Raw genomic sequence first — 23,370 nt, 5'->3', positions numbered from 1 at the left:
GTCTTCTCAGTGTATGATTAATACCTGTAGGTTATTAGTATAACACAAATATGTAAGCATGTGCTCATTTGTGGTAACAGAACCTTGCTAATGCTCTTAGAAGCTGCAGAGGTACCAAAAAGTGGAATTTGGAAACAGTCAGGTTTTTTTACTGCTCATTCAATCCGGATTATTGCAACATTACTTTATTCTAAATCTTTTAATCTGATTTAAATAGTGGGGCGGGGGGGAAGATATCAGTAGGAAAAGAAAAATTATGCACGTGTCCTCATCCTCTCCAATAATAAACTGCATTCTCCAATCCAGGAATTGCTGTTGTGGCCTTCATTGGCAAATAGCATCCATCACATTGAAATCAGATATGTAAATCTCATCAGATTTAGTCTCCTACATACTATGTGGGACTTAAAAGGGAACCTCTTAGGTGAGAGAAGGTCCTCTGGTTTGCAAAACGATGCTTTTCAGTAGTAGTTTCTATCAATAAACAAATATTTCATTTTAGTTTTGTCTTGCATGTCTACACTCCTGTATTTTCTTTATAGAAGCTGTTTATCAATGATTTACATAATCAGGTACAAGCTATATTATAGTTTGTGTTTGTGTATACATATAAACTGATAAGTGTGGGTTATTGTGCCCTTAGTCTAAACTTATTTTAAATTGTTTTTTTCTTACTAGAAAATAGTGGATGAAACATAGTCTTCATTATTGGATGATGCTTAATATATTTGCAGTTTAGCTTGGGATAAAATTCTAACTTAGCTAAGATAACTTAATGCAGAACGCGAATTACCATCCTCCACAAATTTTCAGCTGCTTGCTGCGGTTTATACTAGTTGTCTGTGCACTTAGTTGATTGCTATACAACTCGCAAAGCAATAGGAGACGGATTTTCATGGCTTCATACTGAACTCGTTACAGTGCAGTTGTGTTTTGTAGCTGTTCAATTTTAACTAGAATGAGAATTTGTTATTCTAGGTATAGCTAGTCCATCCCACAAACATTATATGGATGGATTTTGCTGTTTATTTGGAATAAACCTGACCATACTCTTTCGCTCTAGCCTGAATCTATACTCTTCCCCTCTGAACTGAATCACTCTGAGGAAAAAAAAAATCTTTATGCATTATCTAATATAGCTTTTAGAGACTTACTAACTTGAGCTATTGATTGGCAGCTACAGCGCAAGTAAAAGTTCTAGTCTAGATGAGAGGTCTAAGCCTGAGGTAGTGTGGTGACCTTGGAATTCTGAAGATATATAGTTGGAGAAAAATTGTGAGCTTATCTAGCCTTTACAAGTACTGCTTTATTCACCATTTAAAATACTGTTTAACCTAAACAAAAATCCTATTGAACAACCATGTATATCATGAGAAAGTGTCTTCTTGTAAATAACCCAGAGACAGCTGATAATTTTTTAAGTTTATTTTTGGCTGACAATTGAAAATAGAAGAATTTACTATCCTCTTACTTCCCTGGGCTCACAAAGGAGTTAAAACAGTGTAGCCTTGCTACCTGCTTTGAGAAACTGATTTTCTAAATCAGCCATTCACCACTTCAGTTTTTTGGTTTTGTCAGTGTCACCGAGATTGTATACTGAAATACATTAAGCAATGTAGTTTTAATCTCCTTAAGAAATAAGGAGATGTTGTCTAGGGCATAGGTCAAAACTGAGAATATTAAACAAGGATGCAAGTACTAGTGAATAACAAAGGGAAGGATGTTTAAAGGAATATTTCAAATATACATGTGTAATGAAAGATGAAAATTTTGCCTTGTGTCAATGGAAATTATCGAACCCACTGAAGTGGTAGCTTGCTTCATGTTGTCTGTTAAACAATGAAGATTTCTGTGAAGTAAGTCATCTTGGTCATCCGTTACTCTCCAAACATCCCCCTCCCCCAAACTGTAAAGGGACTGAGTTAGTACGATTGTGTATTAATAATTACAGTTGTCTACAAGCTGACAACAGTTTACTAGAAGGCAGTCAACTGTCTGTCTCTGGATCTTGTCTTAATCTTCTGGGTCTTGCTCCCAATAAGACAGCATGACTGTCTCCTTTGTGGTTCCCTTCCACTGAGACTTCACCTATGTTGTTACAGTGAGCACGCTGGAACGAAATCCATGCCTGAAGGTAGAGAAATAAGAAGCATCTCTCTCTGGTCACTCCCATCCCTACTTGTCCTAGTGTGGAGATGTCCAGAACATGACTGTTGTATTTCCAAAAACAGCTGTCATGGCATGTCAACAACAACAAAATAATTTAAGTACTTAGACTCATTTATGGATTTTTCAGGATTACTTATGAAGGAAGTTTGTATACTTTTGAGATCTGTGTTTGTGATCTGTCAGTATTTTTTAAAGAACTGCATTAAAATATTTAGTATTTATTTTATTTTTATATGCACTGGTTGGTCTACAACAAACCAATTATGTTTCTGAGAGACCCAGCTGAAAGTTTTGTTAGCTGTGATGGGGGCAAAAACATGTTTTCATTGACTGTACATAACTAAATGTGAATTCTCTCTTGTTCAAGAGATCAGAGGAATAATCAGCCTGCTGGTACACTTGTGTGTTAGCTTGAAAAATCTGTAAACTACGTAACTAAGATGTTCTGCTTGCAAGAGTACTTGCAGGCTTTGAGTGAATTATTTAAGGTATTTGGGAAAAGGATGTTTTAATAAAGCCGTTATTTGGACATGTGGTAACAGAAGTATTGTGCTGACCAGTGGAAGGGGGTGTGTTATGCATATTAGCTACCTGACATAGTTATGGTTTAAAAATTCTTATTTCAGTGACACAATCTGAGGATAAAAACAGCAAATATGATTGCAAAAAGGACATCCTGTCTCTGGAAAAGAAAGTTCATGTACCAGTCCTTTCTCTTGAGAGAAGATGAGTAAAAGAAGCAAACCAACCAAAGCAGTTCCAGAGTCACCTCCAGAATTGCTTGATTAGTAATGAAAAGTCTTATTTCTCTGCTCTTTCTCTGCAAGCATACGATATATCTTGTAATAGCTTTAGTAATTTTCATGGATTTTAGCAGTTTAATAGCTTTAGTAATTTTCATGGACTTTAGCAGTTTATCCTAAGCTCTATCACTTTATATTTTGTTGTTAGAAAATCAATGTTCATGTCCACCTTTAATAACATCTAACAATACGAAAAGGTACGTATATCCAGACAGTGCTCTAACAATTTAATGATTGAGGGCACCAAAGAGTGCAAATTATTCAAGGCAAAGGCATTCTTAATTTGAGATAAAAGTAATTCTGCCAGCTTGTGTGTAGGAGGGGTGGGTGGACAGGACTTGTCTGTTAACTCTTAGGCAGGCTACACCTTGATTTTTTGAATGTCAAAACAGATTCAAGGGGCATTAGAAATGGACGACTACACTGGTTTTGAGAGAACAGTGAGGTGAAAACTTAGGCTCAACAGCTTTCACAAGACCCTCGTCCATGTCACTACTGAAATCCTGATGAAGGCCTGACTGTATATATTGCAAATGCATTTGATTTTACCATGCTAATTTAATTTTCCTTTTTGTCTGTAGTCCCTGAGATTTTTTGAATCCATTTTTCTAAAGCGTCTATTTTCTTTGTGGCTAGAATGCCAGGAAGACGTTAAGTTACACAGTATTTAGCACAGGGTAAGACTGAGACCATTCACTGTGACTAGGTATCTTGATTTGTGGAAAATAATTGGGGCAGATACTACTCTTATTTTCTTGCCATTATATTCTTTGGTCAGAGTGGTGGATCTCTGTAGGTTCTGTGGCACAAACATAAAAAGTGGGCACTACTCTATCTGAAAACCCAAACAGGAGAAGAAAGGTGACAGATACACATCCTTAATGTCTGAATTTCTCATGAGGAAAATAAACCCACTTCTCTGGTGGAGGAAAGAAATTGCAAAATGTTGCTGCCTTTTATAGCAAAACTAGACTGTGAAGGTTCAGGAAGAGATTTGAGCTGAAGGTGTTGCCTGGTTCACAGACCTTAATAGCAGATGTGATGCTGATACCTGTATTAGCCTAGAGAATAAATGGCAGCATCTGGAGGAGGCAGCATCTCTGTTCTTTAGCCATGCCGAGCTTGAGCAGGCAATGAGGTATTCGGGAGATGGGCTGAGGGAGGTATGAGGTCTTGGAATAGAAATGGGACTGAGAGTCATCAACTTAGAAAGGAGAGGTGAGTCTGAGTGTAAATAACATCATCAAGATTTAACGTACAGGAAAATAAAAGAGACCAGGCTAAACAGGAAGCAAGTATTTTAAAGCTGTTCTTGTGAGCTAGCAACTTAAAATAAATGCTTGATCAGAAACAGGAAAGAAAAAGCTTAACTTATTTTGAACTTCTGTTGGAGAAGCTGATATCTAAAATTGACACTAACGTTTTTTTTTTTTTTAGCTTTATTACTAACCATTTTTAAGACTTGGAATTGGGAAGTCATGTGTTCCCAAGTTTTACCCATCCTAATCTAGCTGTGTGGTTTAGCTCAAGTTTGTCAGACAGTACTTATATAACATGAATGCAGTGGTTTCTTTCTGGTGCGCTGCCAGAGCTGCATGTGTTCATCAAACGTTGTTTAGTCATTGCAGCATATTTATGCCATCTGGAAATGCATGTGCTTCCCTTCCTGAACAATGGCCTTTAATCAAGACCACTATTATGGAAAGGCTAGAAAGAGTAGTATACATAATCAGTAGGATGCCAAAATTAGAATTACACATACATTTTTCCTAACCCTATCATGTTGCACTCAAGGTAACAAGCTTCCAGAGGGTACCACATCTCTGGAACTAGTACCTTTATCCATGATTTCTCTTACTTATGTATATATTATTCAGAGTCCAAATCGTTTAAAGAGCTTCAGGGTAATAATAACAAATCAAGAGTCATCATGGAGAATTGTAAGCCTATAGGGATTGACTGCTATCTTTTATTTGTTAGGAAACTCCATTTTTCCAGGTCTGTCTAAACAGAAACGTCCACAAAACCATTTCACATCTGTTGTGTTCCTTTCTTCATATTACAAAAGCATGAGCTTTTTGTTCCACACATTTTTGGAACAATTTCTTGATTGTGTTAAAGCTCCACTAGCTTTTTGCAGTTGGTACTAAAAGAACATGTAGAGAATGCAAATACATTTGAGATGGTGTTAATTCACTTGGTAAGAGCCAGGAACTGAAGTGTGCCTGGTAACATTCTGAAAATGTGTGCATTCACAGATTATATTCAAGAAGCAGGAGTATATATTCAGTTACACATGTAAAACTGATCCGATGTTTGTTGAATGACATAATTACTCAAGTTTATCATTTGCATTCATGATGCTTAGTGTGTTTATGTTAATTTCTAGTCATTTTTTTATGCCAAATAAGGATGTTTTGTTTTAACAATACCTCTTATAATGACAAGTTGATCTTTTGTTGTGGGTTTGTGTGGGGTTTTTTTTTTCCTATGAAAGTCAGTAGTGGGGGTGGGGGGGAAATGTCTCTTTTCAGGTTTTCTGGTAGTGCTGTAGTCCTTGATAAAGCTGCGCTAGTAATCCCAGTATTACTGATTCTTTTAATTTTTTAATTTTTTTTTCCTCTGATTGCAATTTTAAGGCTTTAGACTGGTCGAAATCTAGCTGTCTAATTGTGGATCAATCCAGACACATTTTCAGTGTTTGTCGTACTGCTCTTTCAGGAGTCTTAGGGTTTCCTTGTTGAAAGAGAAAAAGAGAAGCTTGAAACTGACTCAGTGACAGGTCTGCCTGCCTGTCAGGGAGCTTCTGGACCTTCATAGATAGGCTTACAATTTCATGATACCACCATGTTTGAGTGAGTGGAGGTTCTCTGTGTGATTGCACAGCTAATTCAGAGGTTGACAGAAGATACTTGTGTTGTATGATTCCTGTTAAATTTACGACAGCTGGTAAATTTAAACGAGCTGGTACTCGTTTTTGGTTCATCTCAGAACATTATGAAAACGTGGATGCAATCAAATGTTTCTCAGTTATCTGTCAGTCTAGGATTTTAATTAAGTAGTTTTTAGTTCTCTGTTGCCTTTGCATAAAGAAACACTTGTATTTCATGGCATATGGGCAACTCAACTTGGTAGCTTGTGCATGTAAGGCTCAGTGACAATGTGATGTTGTACTCAGCCAGTCTTGGTCCTGGTCGCTGTGCTGTCTTTTTCAAAAGAAGTGGACTTTCCCTTCTCCCAGTGCAGTACCCTCTGCAGGGAGGCAAGGGCAAATTTCGTTATCTGGCACACTTTTCCTGATAATGGATAAGTCAGTCCTTGGAACATATGCTTCAAATTTGATTGCATTTCTTCAGCATAAGCTGAGGCTTGAATCCACAATTCCGTCCTTAATATTTTTCTAGATACATTAAGTTTCTCCTGGGTGGTAGCTTTTTTCCCCTGGAGTGGTTTCTGAACTATGACAAGAAGGAGCTTACCCTGCAAGTTCAAGTGTGGTACTTGAAATGTAACTGCTATAGACCATAAAATTGGAGTAGTACTACCTAAAATGTAACTCTCTAACCAAACAAGAAAGAATACAAAAGAAATTGTAACAAATTACAAAATGGGTAGTTTGTGTACCTGAGCATGGAAAATGATGTAATTCAACAAATGGCAGCTACTTTAATTAAAAAAAAAAGAAAAAAGGTCACTATACGTCAGGTCACATGCCTTAGGAAAATAACACATAGATTCCACAACATACAAGCATTTTCCTTTCAGCTACAACTTTAAACTTAATCTGGACCATGACATTGTAAAGAAATATATTTCCTTATGGTAAAGAATTTATTAATATCTGTTAAAAAATTCATGTGGGTTTCTCCATAACTAAGGCATAAAGCTGTTAACACTTCAGTAGTCTGGTGGGTGACATACAACCTCAGTGCTTTATTGTTTTCAATACCTTTGAAGGGAAAATGGTTAGTAAGAGAAAGTTGTCATTATCATATGCACTCTTTCTTTTTGAGAGCTAGAATGATACACCTTGTTAGTATATGATGGAAAGCTCAGATGTACCAGGCTATATTGAGCTTTCTGTAGACTTAATTCAGGATGGTAGCAATATGCATTGATTTTGAGAAGGAAATACATATTTTGCTCTAAGGTTAAGGTAACAGCTGAGGAAAAATATGTAAGAGTTGGAAATTATTTTTTAAGTGTTGCGATACATTGTGGGAAACGGTTTTATTGAATGGACAAGTAGTACTGATGCAACTAAGGCTCTGAGTGTAAGTTTTCTGTTTCATTGATATACATGAATCCTTATCCTTTTTTACTGCTGTAGATTATGAAATTTCAGTAGTATGACTCTGAGATGGAACAAAATTTCTTCCTTGTTTAAGACAAGCAATTTATGATTCATGGGAGTCATTTTGGCTTAGTTGCAGGTTAGTAGTCTTTTGAATTCACTAGGGTTGCTTGCATGAATTTTAAAAAGTTTCAACAAATTGTGAAAATAAGCTAAAGACTGTAGAAGTGTTTTTTCTGTTTCTTAGAATTCAGAAAAATATATTTATAGTGGAAAGGTAACATTTATATGGTGGGACTCTCTAATGGATGCTTGAATCCTTAATGGATGTTGTGTAATTATTGTTTTCAAAACACTGTGCAACACAAGGTGGAGACCCACATTCTTCTTGTATTTATTATTAAAGCTTTTGGGTGTGCTCAAAAACAGCTATAGCTGACAAGTAACATAAATTGACCATTGTTAACACCCACACTGTAGACATTTGCTACTTTAGAAACTAATCCTATCTCTTATATTAATACAGTTTGGATTATACAATGGTCTTATTAGTTCGAATGGTCTGGCATTTCTACAGAAGCTCCACTGGAAGCTTGCACAAGTTGTAATTAGTTTTGAAAAGCTATATTTAACCTCTTAAGCAACATATGTGGCCTTTTTTGAAGGAGCATACCTTTTAAAAAGTGAATATATATTTTTACTTTATAAAACAAGATAGTGGGAGGTGTTACTTTGCTAAGGCCCCAGTAAACCTGATTTGATAAGGAGATATTCATCTTAGCTATGGTATAAATGTCATCTTTAAAAATATTGGGTAGATTCCAATTTTTTGTATTTATCTGCTGGTCATCTTGTGGATGATATAGTGTCTGTATTCCAGAATATTTCTTACATGACAGTCTAGCTATAATCTCACAAGGGTGGAAAAATAAGTGTTGAAAAACCATACTGATAAGATTTCTTAGTTTGAAGTATTGCAAGCTCTTAATATATCAAGCATTTTTATACATGTTTGTTATAAGAGATTGTCTTTTAAATTTATAGCCACCCAGTTGTTTCTCTCCTTTTCAGCAGACTGAAGGTAGGCAGAATCCTGAGATCCAGGCAAATGGCACACCTCTTTCTTTTAAATGAGGATATAATGGTTTGGGGCAATGCACTGAATATAGTGTTGTCATTGCTCATTGGTCAGATTGAAGATGCAACACCAAGGGAACGTTTGAGACACTTGTCTCTATTTGAAAATCACAAGTTTATGATGATGATGTTAGAAAAATTTGTGAGAGGCATTGACTAAGTCTGTATTGCTTTGCAGAGGGGGAGGGGGTAGATTTACAACAGAAAAGGTATAGCTTTGTTTGTGGGGGATTTTGTCGGTGTCTTGAGTGATGGGTATTTTTAATAAGCACTGTTATAACCTTCTTGCTTTGATTAGATTTCTGATGTAAAAACTTGATCATAATATCGCCATGCATACATTCTGTTCTCAGTTCTCCTCTCTTTTCCTGCAAGAAAGCCTTCCCCCCTACCTCAGTGGTATACTGTAGTATCTGCATATGTTAAAATTTCAGTATGCATTTTGTGTAGCAGACTAAAGTAGAGTCTAAGCAAAAGGATCTCCTCAGCAGATACACCAGGCAAGTTCTCTGATGATCAAATCAGGACCCTCGAGTAGGGGTCAGGTGTAGGGTAAGAGGGATTCTCCACACGATCTTCCCTTCAGCACAATCCTTAAAGTGAGGAGAGGAGAAGAGAGGATTGTCGTCCAGCTAGTCCTCTCCATTTCACTAAAATGCTTTTTATGTGTGTGGTGGCCTTTCTTCTCTTCCCTCCTTCCTTATAAACCTTATTTTAAAATACAGAAAATAAAGGCGCCAATAAAACCTGAAGTTGTAACTAAGACACGGTCGAGCCCATAGTGGTTTTTTGCAACAATTAAGAATTTCCCTAGTGCTGTCTGTAATGAGTGAACTCTTGGTTTCCCCTGAAGTTGGGCATTTAAGTTGGGAGATCATTCTGTTACAGATCCCAGCTGCTCTCTTCAGTGAAGAAAAGTAAGTATTCATAGCCATGGCCTAAGGAGGGTTGTTTAAGAGATAGGATCTGGTTTCCTTCAGTGTTTGTTTTCAAGGATTATCTTTTGGCCAGAGTAGATGCACAGCTGTTTCACAGGTCCTAAATTTTCCATTCGTTATCAACTTGACACCTATGGAAGATAGGCGAGATCTTGAGTTTCCATCAGTTCTTTCCCATGGGCTAACTAATTTTAGAACACTTGGTAGATAAACAGTTGAACTGATTATTTCGGAGCATTTTAGGTCACATGCCAGTATTCTCTTATTTTAGTTCATGCAATGTTGTAATTGATAGAAATGGCAACAGTTGCAGGCAATGGCATACTAAGACACTAGATAGTTTTACAGTAGTGCTATTACTTGTACGCACTTCAGTTTGGACACTTTTGTCTACACATAAAATATCTTTTTGTTGAAAGTTCCACTAGGAATAACACTAAAAGAATGCTGATTATTTTGCTAAAATCAATTTCTCTTAGTCCCCTACATTATGACTTTTAAAACTGATCTAGCTGTCTGTTGTCCTTCTCATCTTCAGGGAGACTTTGTGAACATTTTCTCTCTGAAAAATCTCAGTCTGTGTTTTTTGTTAATTGTTTGCTTATTCCAAACTTTACATGAGAAAGTTCACATAGTAAGAGAGTGTGATGTGCAGTAGAGTCAGCAGTAGGACAGATAGCCAAGAAAAGAACCTGGAACTTTTAACTTATTTGTCAAACACAATTACATCTGAGTTTGGGTTTCAGAAATACTATTTATTGTTCAGTCCATTAGTTGGATCCCGTTGAAACAAACAATCAAACTCAGCTGAAGTAGCAGCTTTTCAGTTGAAGCTTCTGAATTTTGATTACTTCAGCTATGTGGTGTCCTCATCAGTTGAAAATTATATCTCAGTTCAAAACTAATGCAACTCAAAAGTTTCATTTGTTGAAAGGGGAAGTGCAAGATATCAAGGGAGGGCTTGGTTCTCATATTTGTGCTAAGCCCTAAAAACTGGCCACTAGGTCAGCCGATTTATGTCTCAATAGCTTTGGACTTATACAGCAATCATTCTTTACCGTGTCTTCACAATGACTCAGCCCAGGCAGTTTTCCATCCTCTTTTCCACCCCACTCCCCTGGATTAGTCATATGCAATTTAGCAGTGTTAGAGAAGCTGTTTCTTGGCTCTATCTGCGGATAGTTTCAATTATCAAAAGACAAAAGGACTTCATTCACATATAGCTTGTAACTTGGGGACTTCATTCTGAACAGAATAGAAAGCCAGTCTGTTTCCTTCCTTTTAAAAAAGTCACTGTGATAAAATTAGTGTCTGGATTTGGTAAAGAAAAATGTAATTACATTTTTGCAGTAGCTTCTGTTAGCACAAAAATCAGCTCCAAAAAAAAAAATCAACTCAAAACTGATTCTCTCTCTCATGGTCCGTTCATAATGTTCATCTCTTCTGCATTGTTTTCACTTTCTAGTTTTCTGTTATCTTACTTTTTGAGTTCCTTTCTTGAAGTTTATTTCTTAGTATAGCTATAAAATTATCAAACTGAAAAACAAAACAACTAAAATACTGAGTTGATGCATGTTACACCTTAGAATTACATGAGTACACAATAAACAAAGAATTTCCATGGCTTCCCTTCAGTATAACGGTTTAAGCTGCTCATATGGTATCCATCTGTGGTCTTTTGGCAGCATGGTTGGCTGCTGCATGGGGGTTTTTTGAGTTTAGAGGTAACCTCATATCTGTCTTCCCATCACTCTAGAAGTTATGAAACTCTTGTGCTTCTTTACATGGCTGCCATGGAGTAAGCTATTCAAATGTTACAGAAGCAAGGAGATTGAATTAATAATGCTGCATGATGGGAATGAAGGGTTTTAATAACAAAACCTTTGAGTTCTTTTCTTTAGCTGTGTGTTTTGTATGTATAGATTATGGTGGATTTCCTATACACAGATACAAAGGATGATTGATCCTTGACTGATTCACTTGATTCATGCTGCGTTGCTTTCAGAAAAGGTAGTAATGACCATACAGATGGTTGAATCAAGTACATAGATCTATATCAACAAGTTTTAGAACATTTAGATGTTCTTACTTAAGAAAGCACATTTAAATGAAGCTTTCCCTGCTTAAGTGGGAGTTCAAAAATATGAAAGAATAGATGGAAAAAAGTGAATTTACAAAAAAAACCCCATAATGAGTAATATAAGGGAAAGATCTGCAACTGGTAGTATTATAAGCAGAAATGTTTTTTTTTTTTTATTTTTTGTGAATGGTACTACATTTATATTCTTGTTAGGCTTATTGTATTTCTATTACTGAATAATGATGAAAAAAATGTTACCATCACTTCAGAACAGGCCAACATGTTCCATTAGTATTTCTCTTCTGAATCTGAAAAGCAAAAATATTTGTGTGTCACAAAGACAATCCATTAGTTACTAAGGAAGATATTACATAGATGAGCACTTTTAAATTATTGTCCTTCTCAAATGATTTGTGTCCAAGAGAACAAGAAGAATTGGCTGAACTGATTTCTGGCTTGCTCAAGTAAGGTTTTAATGCTAAATCCTTGGAAAGTTATGGAAGACTTGAAAATGTGCTACTGTTCACTCAGCATACAGTGGGTATCCTATCCCACTTGTCCATGTTGAAATCTGAAGCTGCGTATGCTGTAGTCAGTCTGGAATTAAAGTAATAGACAAGTCTGCTAAAATACTAAGGGATTACAGAATGAAAATGTAATTGTTGCTGGGAAATTTCCTTTATGAATAAACCCCCTGCATCTCAGAATGTCTTAGGAGAGGGTCAAGTTTTACATTCCTATAGTTAGTCATTTACAAAGAAAAGAGTCAAGATCACTTAGACTGACCTAAAAGTGAAGAAAGGCTTGTTAAGGAAATCTATGGATGAGGGATATTGCAGCAGACTTTTTTGAGGTAACATATCAGAGTTTTCCACATTTTACATGAAAGCTGGTTTTAATTATTTCCCATGAAATATCTGAGGATTTAAGACTCAATGAAATAAGTAATAGGTATGGTTCTTACTTTTGTACCATTCATCAAGTCTAAAATAAGTATTGTGTGTATTTCATTTTTAAAGACAGTACTGTAGATAGGAAGTCTCTAGGTATGAACATTGTAAAAGCATTTGTAAAACAAAGGATGCGGCAAAGAGGAATGGGAGACTATGCTAGAAGTAGCAGCTCTGAAAGATTTTGGGATCTCAGGGCAAACAGCTTAAAAAGACCTCCCAGTCTGATCCTGTGGTAAAAAAATCCATCTTTTTCATAGCTGTATGAGTAGGGAGTTGGACGTTGTTTTATATGGAGCACTTAAGACTTATACTAGCGTATTGCATTCTGTTTTGTTGCCTCAGTGTTTTTCAGCATAATTCTAAAAACGTATGTATGGCAAAAAGCCACAGTGGCCTTTTCTATCAAGTGTGATAAGTCACAGGAAAGAACTATGGCTGGAAGCTGAATCTAGGTAAATTTACCTACAGCAAGTAATAGGGGAACGAGTAGTTTATCCTCTATTAAGACTTGACATAGCCCCTTCTTGAAGACACGCTTCTGAAAAATACTTTCACTCAAAATGGATTTCTAGGCTGTGAATGGGTAATATTTTATTGGCCTATCACCTGCAGGATCATTTGTTGCTCCCTTGAAATTTTGTTTTCCCTTGAAATCTAAAGACATACCTACAGGTTGTATTCATGGTGTATCACCACTGTGTTTTACTGTGTTCAGAGAATAAAATGTCAGTGAATTCCCATGATATTTTTTCAAATCTTGTATTATTCTTTGTCTTTATCCTACCTTGCTTTGAAACGTAGGAGGATCTAACTAGCATGCAAGTTCTGCATTTCAGTCCCCCTTTTTATTGTCTGTTTCTTTTCAGCTTAAACCATTTACAGTAGTTTAGGCTGCAGATCTGTGGAACTGGAGTAAAATAGGGTGTGTCCCCCAACAACATTCTTTAAAAGTCATAGCCTCGTGGACTGTTCTTTCTTTTTTTTCTTAACCACCTAAAACTGCAGCCTTCTGGTGAATTAGATAAGGCAGAATAAAATCAAGAAATGAAAACTGTATCAGAAACTAAACATTTTAAAATGTGCTGGGAAGTGATATGGATCTTCATTCATATATCTGTTTTAAGGCTTATCGTCTCCATAGTGAAGAAATGTGGCATCACTTAGACCGACATGGAGAACAAATAGTAGTGTGTAAGTGCATTCCTTGAATGGTGGAAATGGCGGTAGGTTATTGTGAGGAAATTAGGCAATTCCTTGATATTATAATGAAAGCAAGTTGAATGATGTGATCTCTGTTAAGATAAAACAAAACACCTGAGCAACTTCAGAATTTAGCAGAAAAAGATGCTCAATATAGGAGAAATATTTTGAATTTTCTGTAGAGGAGCCCTGTTGAAAGGGGCGGGGGAGAGTATGGGCTTGTAGTTTTTGCCAAGCAATTTTCCTGTGTTTGAGAACATCTTAGAGTGATTTGAGCGAAGGACAAAACTTAGAGATTGGAAGTGGAATTGATGTCTTTTCTGTCTTGGTACTTGTATTTTGTGGATGATTTTTGACACTTGGAAAAAGAAATTATTGTTTTCTCCCAATAAACTTTTGGTGGTGGCAGTACTATTAATGAATATGTGCATTTAAAGTAGTTGTGTGGTTGTAGCTGTGATGATTTAAGGCTTAGGAAGAAATAATCTTTTGCTGCATAAGTTTTGTGTAGTTGGCAACCCTGCAGCATAGCATCTCAGGTACACAGTTCTTTACCTCTGAAGATTGTTCATGTATTTTTTCCTAAATGCATTGGTTCAAACAGTATACAATAGTATTTCTCTGTATATACTTTCAGCTTTTACAATCACCTTTAAAAAAAATAAGAAAAAGGCTGGGGTTTTTTATCATGAAATTTAATGGCACAGAGGACTGCACTGTCAAAATTTTGTGTGTTGTTTTAATTGTTTCACTTCCAGACTATTAGCAGGAATTGCTGTCTAAAAGTTATGTATCATTATGGTTTGCATCTGTAAATTATAGTCCATAACATAGATTGTGCTATTCATTGCTCTGCTAGCATGGCAATGAATTTCATGCCATTGGTCAGCTGATTTTTAAGTGAATGTGTGCAAGTACATTCTCCTGTGTACTAGAGGAAGAAGAAATGCATTTAAAAATTTACAATTGTAATTTACATTACAATTTAATCTCCTAAAGAACTTATAATATTTCAGTATATTTTTTCATGAAAATTCTGAGATTAAAATGGTATATGTTATTAAGAAAAAGAAATTCAATAATTTAGTTATGTATTCATGATGAAATGGGATTGCAGTGGGAATGCAGTCGTGAAATCTTTCAGTTAGAGTATGGTGAACAGAGATGCTTCAGAAATTGGATAAGAATTTTGCCATGCTTCAGAAATTGGATGGGAACATAGTGATGTACTGACATTAAATATGGGAAGGCACGTATTAAATAATGTTGACATCAGCCTAAGTTGTATAAGACAATTTCAAAAGACCAGCTGTGATGTTCCCTAGTGCACAGGTAGCTCCATTGGAATGAATCTAAGATTTGTGGAAAAGTACAGTAGCTAATGTCAGCTGCAGTTTGCTTGGCCTTAAAGTATTTTGCATGGGAAATTGCATGCTGCATTTATTTCGTAAGCAGTATAAGAATGGATGATGTTTTGATCAATTTCAGGTCACAATTATCTTTTAAATTTATGGAGTATTTTTATTGCCCAGTAAGAGTTTTTGAAAAAACCACATAGATTATACTACATCCATGGAAGAAATTATATTTTGCTTCATATAGTGTGTATTTTTGTGAAAAATTATTTTTCTAGGCTATCTGATTTACATACTGAAATAGTAAATGTTTTTTTCAAAGTCTTTAAAAATTGTGTGAACCACTTTTTCTGAAGTGGATTGTATTTGTGTGCAAGTCAGAGATGCAAGTGAGAAAAGGAGGACATAAAGCAGGATACTTCTTGTTGAGATAGATTTAATTTTCTTCACATTAACTCTATCTCAGCCAAAACCAGCACAGATACATACATTAGTGAGATAAACTGACATGAGGTCATCAGCTTCCCTCTGGGGAAGACAGAGAGAGGGACTGGGTTAAGCTGGACAGTACATCTCTTCATTAAGGCAGAACAGCTGTAGTTTGACATTTTGGTGCTCTAAAACTGGGATTGGCTAAAGTTCATTTTGGATTCTTTTGGGTTTTGTGCATTCAGAGTCCTGCATCCTCTTTGGCCTGAAATCATTGGTGCATGTACAGTATAAGGCTGAGAAAAAAGTGCCTTTAACAAATGTACTCTCCATGTAATGTTTAAAAAAAAACAGGCAGCGTATTGCTGTGGCAACCAGACAATAAACAAGTGAAAAAAAATACAATTGCTCTTAAATTCATAATATGTGAGCAGTTAGTTCATTTAACAAGATTATCTTCTGCAGAGTATGATCACTGTTTTGTAGCAGCACTAAATATTTGTATAAGATGTCTGATATTTCTCAATCTGTCTTTTATTCGTACAAGTTTATATTTCAATAAACATACGGAAGATTGTGTGAAGATTTAAGATGATTGCATAATTAAAGAAAAAAAGAGCATGGGGATGGCTCGGATGATCTTAGAAACCTAACAGAAAATGTTGTCTTGTTTCGTTTTGTTTTTTTTTTTTTCCCTCCAGACTTCACTTCAAGTTCATAAACAAACAGAAGAAGTTGAGCTAGGTCTTTGGTCTAGGCATAGGTACCTTAAAAATGCTTGTTGCAGCTGATGCGAAGCCTGAGCTGGCAGGCAGGGAGGCGAGCTCCTGGTCCAAGACAGGGTGGTGCCTGTTGGTTACTCACCCACTGGACAATAGCAGTGGAAAAGCTTGCAGCACTGCTCTCTTCACCAAGTTCCTGAGTTCTGAAGGACTTCTGTTTAGCTCTGGTTACAGGCCATCAAATGCTGAACGACTGCTCTTTCCATGCTTTTATTGTGTATCATTTAAGTTGTTTTTTGAAATGCCTTTTAAAACTTGCATCAGTAGGTTGAAGTAATTGTAATGTTCTAATATGGACTACTTTGGAAATACTCTACGCTAATCTTTAAAAGGATTTCTTCAATATTTATAACTTCCCTAGCAAATCTTTACACAGTCCAGATGCTGCATTCATCCATCTTTTCATGGCTGTATCCATTAGCCTGAAAGAATCTAGTTCCTGCTGATCTGGATAATGAAGAGGAAAATGTTGTGTGCTCCTTGGGTCATATCTACAGCAGCTATATTGTTTATAAAGAAAAACACAGCAACGCCTATGACAGCCATGTACTGTAGATGGTCAGATGCTGATGTTTCTTAATAAAGTGGTAGCCAGATTTAGGAGTATCTGGATACTGAGTAATTATAAAGTAATCTTCACTCCCATAACTAGGCTATTTTCTGCCTCCTGACTTTAGTGACAGGGGAAGTGCACAATCTTTTGATCAGCAGGAAAGTAGCTGTTTTAAACTTTAATGATATCTAAGGATTTGTATTCTTAACATAGTTTTTAAATGTTGATCCATACTGGAGTTGCTTTAAGGCCTTTTCCTCTATCTCTGTTGCAGGCTAGCTGCCTTCTTGAATAAAAGTTTCAGTCTTTCTTTGAAAGAAGTTTCTTTCAACTTTGTTCCTAAGGCTCATATAAACTTACATTTTATTTCTTTCTTGGCTTGACTGAAGAACCACAGAGAGACTGCTGTGCTCTGAGCCTCAGTGGGGCTGAAATGTAGTGTAACTCCTTCTCAGATCTGGCTGCTGCAAATAAAAGATCCAATATAAACAAATTGCTAATTCTGAATGAATAATCGAAGTATCGTGTATTTGCATCAATTTAGAAACAAAACACTATTAAGGGCACAATTTTTGTAACGAGAAGCATCAAAGTGACGGTCGTGTATAGCTTGATATGAGATACACATCCTCTGAGCTCGGTTCAATTATGCAGTTTCAGATTGTGTCTTTCATTTGGAGCAGTTTCAGAGTAATGCTCATGGAAGGTTTGTCTACACTTGAACTAATCTGATGATAACTTAGCTCAGTGAAAGTGACTGGGGTGTGCAGAGCACTTCAGCTGCAGTCTTGCTTATTTCTGTGAAGCACTGCAACGTCGAGGGGCAAACTCACGGTTCTTTGTGCTCTGTCAGCTGCAATACTGGAAACAATATGAATTACCTTTCAGTGCATCTTGGAGAAATCTTCTGTCTCCTTCGGGTGTGTGATGGGATAGAGAGAAAGCTTTGATGGATTAGTGGCCCTTGAGTGGAGTGATCTGATAACCTCTTTGTGGAAAATGGTCTTACAAGCATATGAGCTATTCTCATTCATCCTTTGACATATACCCTTTGACGGGAGGGACAACCCAACTTGAAAAGAAAGACTGAGAAATTTGAGTTGGGGATTTTTTTACATCTACCTAGAACTTTAGGTCAGCATTTGTTTTATAACTCAGCCTTGCAGGGAGAACAATCTCAGTAGCTGTAAGCAAATGGGGAAATGAGCATTGCAGAATAAAATAACAGATGCCTGCTGATTAACAAGGAGTCTGGATTTAAATAGCCCAAGACTTGTGCCACAATCTTACTGGCAGAAGATAATTTCTAAGAAGAGTGTTTCTGCCTTGTCAGGGAGGAGTGACCCACTACTGGGAGTGGCAGAAAAGTCTGAGGAAATAAGCCTGATGCCCTGAGTCACCGCACTGGGTGGTGACTCTTCATTCAGCCCTACAAAATGCAAAGAATAATGCAAGCTGAGCATTGCATTAGCAATATTAAAGAAAAAATAATTTAAGTTTTTTACTAATGTTATTTACAAATTAGACTGAAGCTGCTGTCTGCTACCTTTTTGTGATGCTTCCCAGGAAACTGAAGTGCAAAGTCAATTAATAGACTTAAGACTAGCTTTGTGATGTTGGTGACTGGATTATTACACATGAAAAATAGATTCAAACTATTATAAGGACTATAGGGATGATGTTAACTTTTGGGGGTTGCATAGGATTCTTGGTGTGGAAAATTGTTATAGAATTAAATGCTACAGAGAAGAGGGAAACGTGTAAAAATAATAATGATAATAATAATAATTATAGGGCTTAGGTCCCTTGACATTATAGTTACTTCCTGTATCTGTTGATCGAAGTATAATTTTTAATTATGCTTCAGATTTTTCCTGTGGAGTTTGTGTGAATTACTGTAGCATCTAGACCCCTTTTTTTAGATAGTGTCTTAAAAATTATTGGTATGAGAAACATCCAACCTAAACAATAATACACAAGATTTGAAGGGGAAGCATGTACATTTTTACTGATTTTTTTTTTGTTTGTTTATTTAGAGCCCAGCTCCACCAGTTGCCTAGGTGAGTAAGAATTTTAGCTTTCATTTAAGTTTTTAAAGTCCCCATTGTGAACATTATAGAAAAAGCTTAAAAATACAAATTTTAAAAGCTCAAAACTATAGAAAATAATATAGGAAAAAATAGTTTGAAATAAATGTTAACTTTAATTAAAAGTTTTCATTTTAAACTGATATTATGATTTGGGGATCATGAAGAATCTGTCTTACGATTTTTTGGATGGGTTATTAATGTTGAAGTTTAATGTGAAAAAAGCAAACAGTATTTTGGCCTTCCAGTGCCATTACTAGCTCCTTCCTTCATGTCTCTTTCTGAATTACAATGATCTGAAATGTTTAAATGGGAAAGGACAAATCCCAAAGAAAGGAGAAAGATAGGTCGACGATGGAAGTCACGTTTGAGTCCAAACTGAGGAGAATGTGAGTAAAGGCTGGAGAAGTGCTCATTAGCACTGCCAAAGAGCAAGAGGAAATGGATGTTGTGCTTTGTGAATATGCTTTCTCAGTGACGTCTAAGAATATCTAATCCAAATCTGTGTTGTTGGGGGGAAATTTGAATGCATGTGGATCTTGGGCCATCCTCTCACGGAAGATACTTGTTCAGATAATTTTAAGGTAAATAATCATGATTTCTATAACTCTGGGAATATAAATAGTGTAAATAACTGATTTCGCAGTCAACTATAAACTGCAAAAACTCTCTTCAGTTTCAGGTTGACATGAAATAACTCTCGTGTAGTGTCACTTTTTTAATGTAAATGTTAGAAAAGAACAAACAAGTTTAGAACAACATTTGGTTTTGAATTCAATTCTATTTCTAAGTTGATTTTTAAAAAACAATGAAATGGCAAGAATTCTTAAGTAATTTGAATTAAAAAAACTACTTTCAATTTAGAAAATACTCATCTGTACTGATAAACTTGAAAAAATTGTGGGAGGGAAATAGTCTGGGGAAAAGCAATGCTTCAATTAAGTTGTGGAGAAAGGGAGAAAAATAGTGGAATAGTGGAAAGAAAAAATGAAAGACTTAGATTTTGTGTCTCATAGTTCACAGTGAAAGTGGTTCGCGGCACGTAAGACACAATGAAGGCCACGCTTGCAGAAAGATATATGTATTTTCTGATGCTTTGTGAGGTCTAAGAAAGAGTTGAAAGATTATAGCTTTCCTGGAGTTTTAACTGTCACAAGATAATTATGCTCATTGGAATTGTATTGGAATTCATCCTTTGCTGTGATGACAGCATGTGTATGGGGTATTTTCTGTTTTCTTTTTGGTGAAGACAGAGTTGGCAGCTTAGAATATGGAAGGAAGAGGTTTTGGAATAGGCGCTATGATGCTGAAACGGAAGTATTTCAACAGCCAGACAAAATGCATTTTTAATACTCTGACATTCATTTCTGCTCAGTCATCTTTCCGGTTAACACCCTAATAGTTGAAACAGCACGTAACAAAGCACAGTAACAACCGGTAATATGTGATCAGATACCATTATGATAAATTCAGAAAAGATAAGCCAAAATAGTGAAAAGCTAAAATTTCCACAGACTAGATATGAACCCAGAGATATTGGGACTGCTTTTCAGAGCATTGACCAATACAGATACTGAAAGGTATTGGAATGTTAGAAGAAAACAAAAGTTAAAATGTACTACATCTTTTAAATTTGCATTTTGACTTCTGTTTGCACAAGATGTGCTGTAATCAAATTTCCAGTGTTCATCTTTCTCAGAAATTTCCTCATATTACTAATTTTTCTGACCTTTTAATAAAATATAGGCAGCTGCATTGTTTTCCATTTGTTTCTTCAGTCCCTGTCTTATTCTTTTGTTGGATAATATACAAGTGAAAAGAGAAGACAGTCTAATTTTTTTTATTGTTTCGAAAGAACATGTCATATTACAGTCTAGCAAGAATAAAAAGCCTAAGCTGGAGTGGACAACTACATTGACACAATTAGAGATCACTACTATGCGGCCTCTCAAGTATTGTATAACTGCTGTTAAAATTCTGTTTAACTCAAGGGTCTCAAACTAAAATACAAAACTTCGTAATTAATTTGTCTGCGTATGATGATACACACAGTAAGGGGACAAGCGAAAAGCAGAAACAGAAAATACTTTTTTAAGTAGAGTGGATGCATTTTATTTTAATCATATTAAAAATAATGTGCATATAAACATATTAAAAACACACTGATCTAGTATCACCTTGCATTTTATTGGTTTACTTTGAGTCCAGTGTAGAAGCAGACATCTTGGCTGTTTGTTCATATTTCCTATTAATGGAAAACAATAATAAAGATAAAATGATAAAATTACATGGGTAGTATATCCTATATTTAAAAGGTGCTGTAAGAGTACATGCAAGATTAAAAAGAGAACCCACAGTACTGTGCATATTTGCTGCTATTAGACTTTAAGATGTCTGTGAATTGGAGTAGTGCTTGAATAATATTCCTTTATTTTCTGTCCATGGTAACCATGACAAATTGGCCCAAAACATTCACTGTCACTGGAGAACATAAATCTTTCTTTTCTAACATTTTGCTGTATGCAATTAAAACAAACAGTTTTATTTCCTGTAAGCCCTTGTGAAATAGCCATTATGAATCAAACATTGAGAGTTTCACTCTCAAGCATGAAAGTCTCTGAACAATGTATATTTTGGTACGTATTGAACATTTTCTGTAAGCCCCCATAAATAAATCCAGGAAATGTCTGTCCCTTGAGTACTACCTTCATTAAATCTAGAGCAGCTGTTGTTGTTGAACTTGCACCCAAACATATAATGGAGTCCTTGACATCAAAAACTCTTCCATGACTGGCATATTATTGTAAGTCATTGTAAACATGCGTTTGTTCTGAAATAGGGCTGATTCTATTACAACTACAAACTGGTTGATGTGACGGAAAATGGAACTCTAAACCCATATGCTCTGGAATATGATTAATATTAAACAAACTTGCATTAGTCTTTTGGTGGGGTTTTTTTGTTGGTTTTGGGGTATTTTTTTTGCCTGTGGATTGAGTATTCTACAAGATGACAGAGTGGCAGAGAAGCTTATTGTAATAATGTAAGCATTTCACAGAAGCTGTGTGATACCTTCCCTGAAATCACGGTGATGCCATGACTTAAAAAAATTAATGCTACAAAATTGAAATCCTCTTACGTTCTTACAAGCCGAGTAGGGCCAAATAGCATTAGTAGCTTTAGTATTTGGACAGAAAATATCTAGGAAACTCCTGTGTACTCCACAAAATGATATTGGTGATAAGATGTAAATAAGCATCAGACTTTGGACAAGATGAACTCCACAGGTGTCTGCCACCTATATTGTTCTACAATAGTCAAAATTATTTCTCCATTTTATCTGCTGACACCATGAAACAGGTAGCTTCTGACACGAATTTTTAAATGGTTTCTTTGTGTGTGACTTAAAAGCAGTAATTCGGTTGGCAGAAACATTAGCAGTCACAAATCTAGCTCAAGGCACAACATCAAGGTCTGGATCAAGACTTCCAGAGAATTACGTATTGTTTATTCATATGGTTTCTGATTTTTAACTTAACTTAAAAGCCTTCTTATGATAAGATCAATAAAGTTGCAGTAGGCTATTCTGAAGTGTAAGGAAGCTTCAAGGAAGAGAAGGAGCAAGTTCAGAACAAGGTTGAATTAAGTTGTACAAAACCATAGGTTATATTTCATTGCTATAAGGGATGAAATTGCCCTTAGTTTTGTATGTCATCACTTTTCACTACTTGAGTGACTGACTTTAAAGTCATACTTCAGTATTTTCTTCTGAAGACATACATTTCTGGATAAGTGTATTTCTGATTTGATAGGATGGTTAATTGGTTTGTTTTTCTTTAAGGAGTATTCAGATTTAAGCATTTCATTGGAGGAAAATTTTAATTTCATTTTCTCTTAATGAGTGCATTTTGTATGATGCACTCACATTTTCCTCAATTATCTTAGATGGATGAAGTTACATAAAGTAAGTGGACTTACTAAGCTCTCTATATTGTATACAGAAATTATAACGGTAGTAAGGAATTCTGTGTTAATGCATTCATGTGTGATGCAAAATCTTTTTGTTTTGGAGTCTTTTGCAGTTGACTTGACCAAAGACAGATCCTTCTCTAGCTCCTAGTATAGCACAGTAGTACACAATACTAACCGTAATAATATTTACTGATCCAGAGGCTGATGACAATCTCAGGATATTCTCAGATACCAAAGCAGAGGGTGTAGAGTGAGCTTGTTCAGTGCTAGCCTGAACCCCCATGTTTAGGAAGGGGACCTGAACTGTCATTGTCTACCTGCATCACAGACTGCTCATATGTCTTCTCTCGGAAATCCCTGACAAAGGTGTGGGTGCCAGATGATGCTTGAATCAAAGTTCTGGTTCAGAGCAAAGGGAGGTTTTGCTTTGTTTTTCTTCTTTGCCTGGGATAAAGCTATGGGTCTTCTGGATCCTAGGAGGTGTCAACTTGAACACTTCCTTACTCAAAATGTCCTGAAGTCAGTCATTCCTGTTATTAAATCCAAGAGGAAAAAAACAGCTGAGGAACCAGCGTTTAGGTTGCAACAAATTCTGTCCTTCATCTCTGGCTATAAGTA

General features: G+C 35.9%; 1 protein-coding gene across 1 annotated transcript in view; it reads left to right on the top strand.

The window, feature by feature from the left end:
• The window catches only part of XRCC4 (X-ray repair cross complementing 4), a 168,037-nt gene that overhangs the window by 18,574 nt on the left and 126,093 nt on the right, over positions 1–23,370 (top strand). The gene's annotated exons all lie outside the window — the stretch shown is intronic.

Source organism: Gymnogyps californianus, chromosome Z, assembly GCF_018139145.2.
Source record: "Gymnogyps californianus isolate 813 chromosome Z, ASM1813914v2, whole genome shotgun sequence".
NCBI classification, from domain to species: Eukaryota; Metazoa; Chordata; class Aves; order Accipitriformes; family Cathartidae; genus Gymnogyps; species Gymnogyps californianus.
Note: the sequence above shows the minus strand (reverse complement) of the source record. Positions and strands in the feature narration are given on the sequence as shown.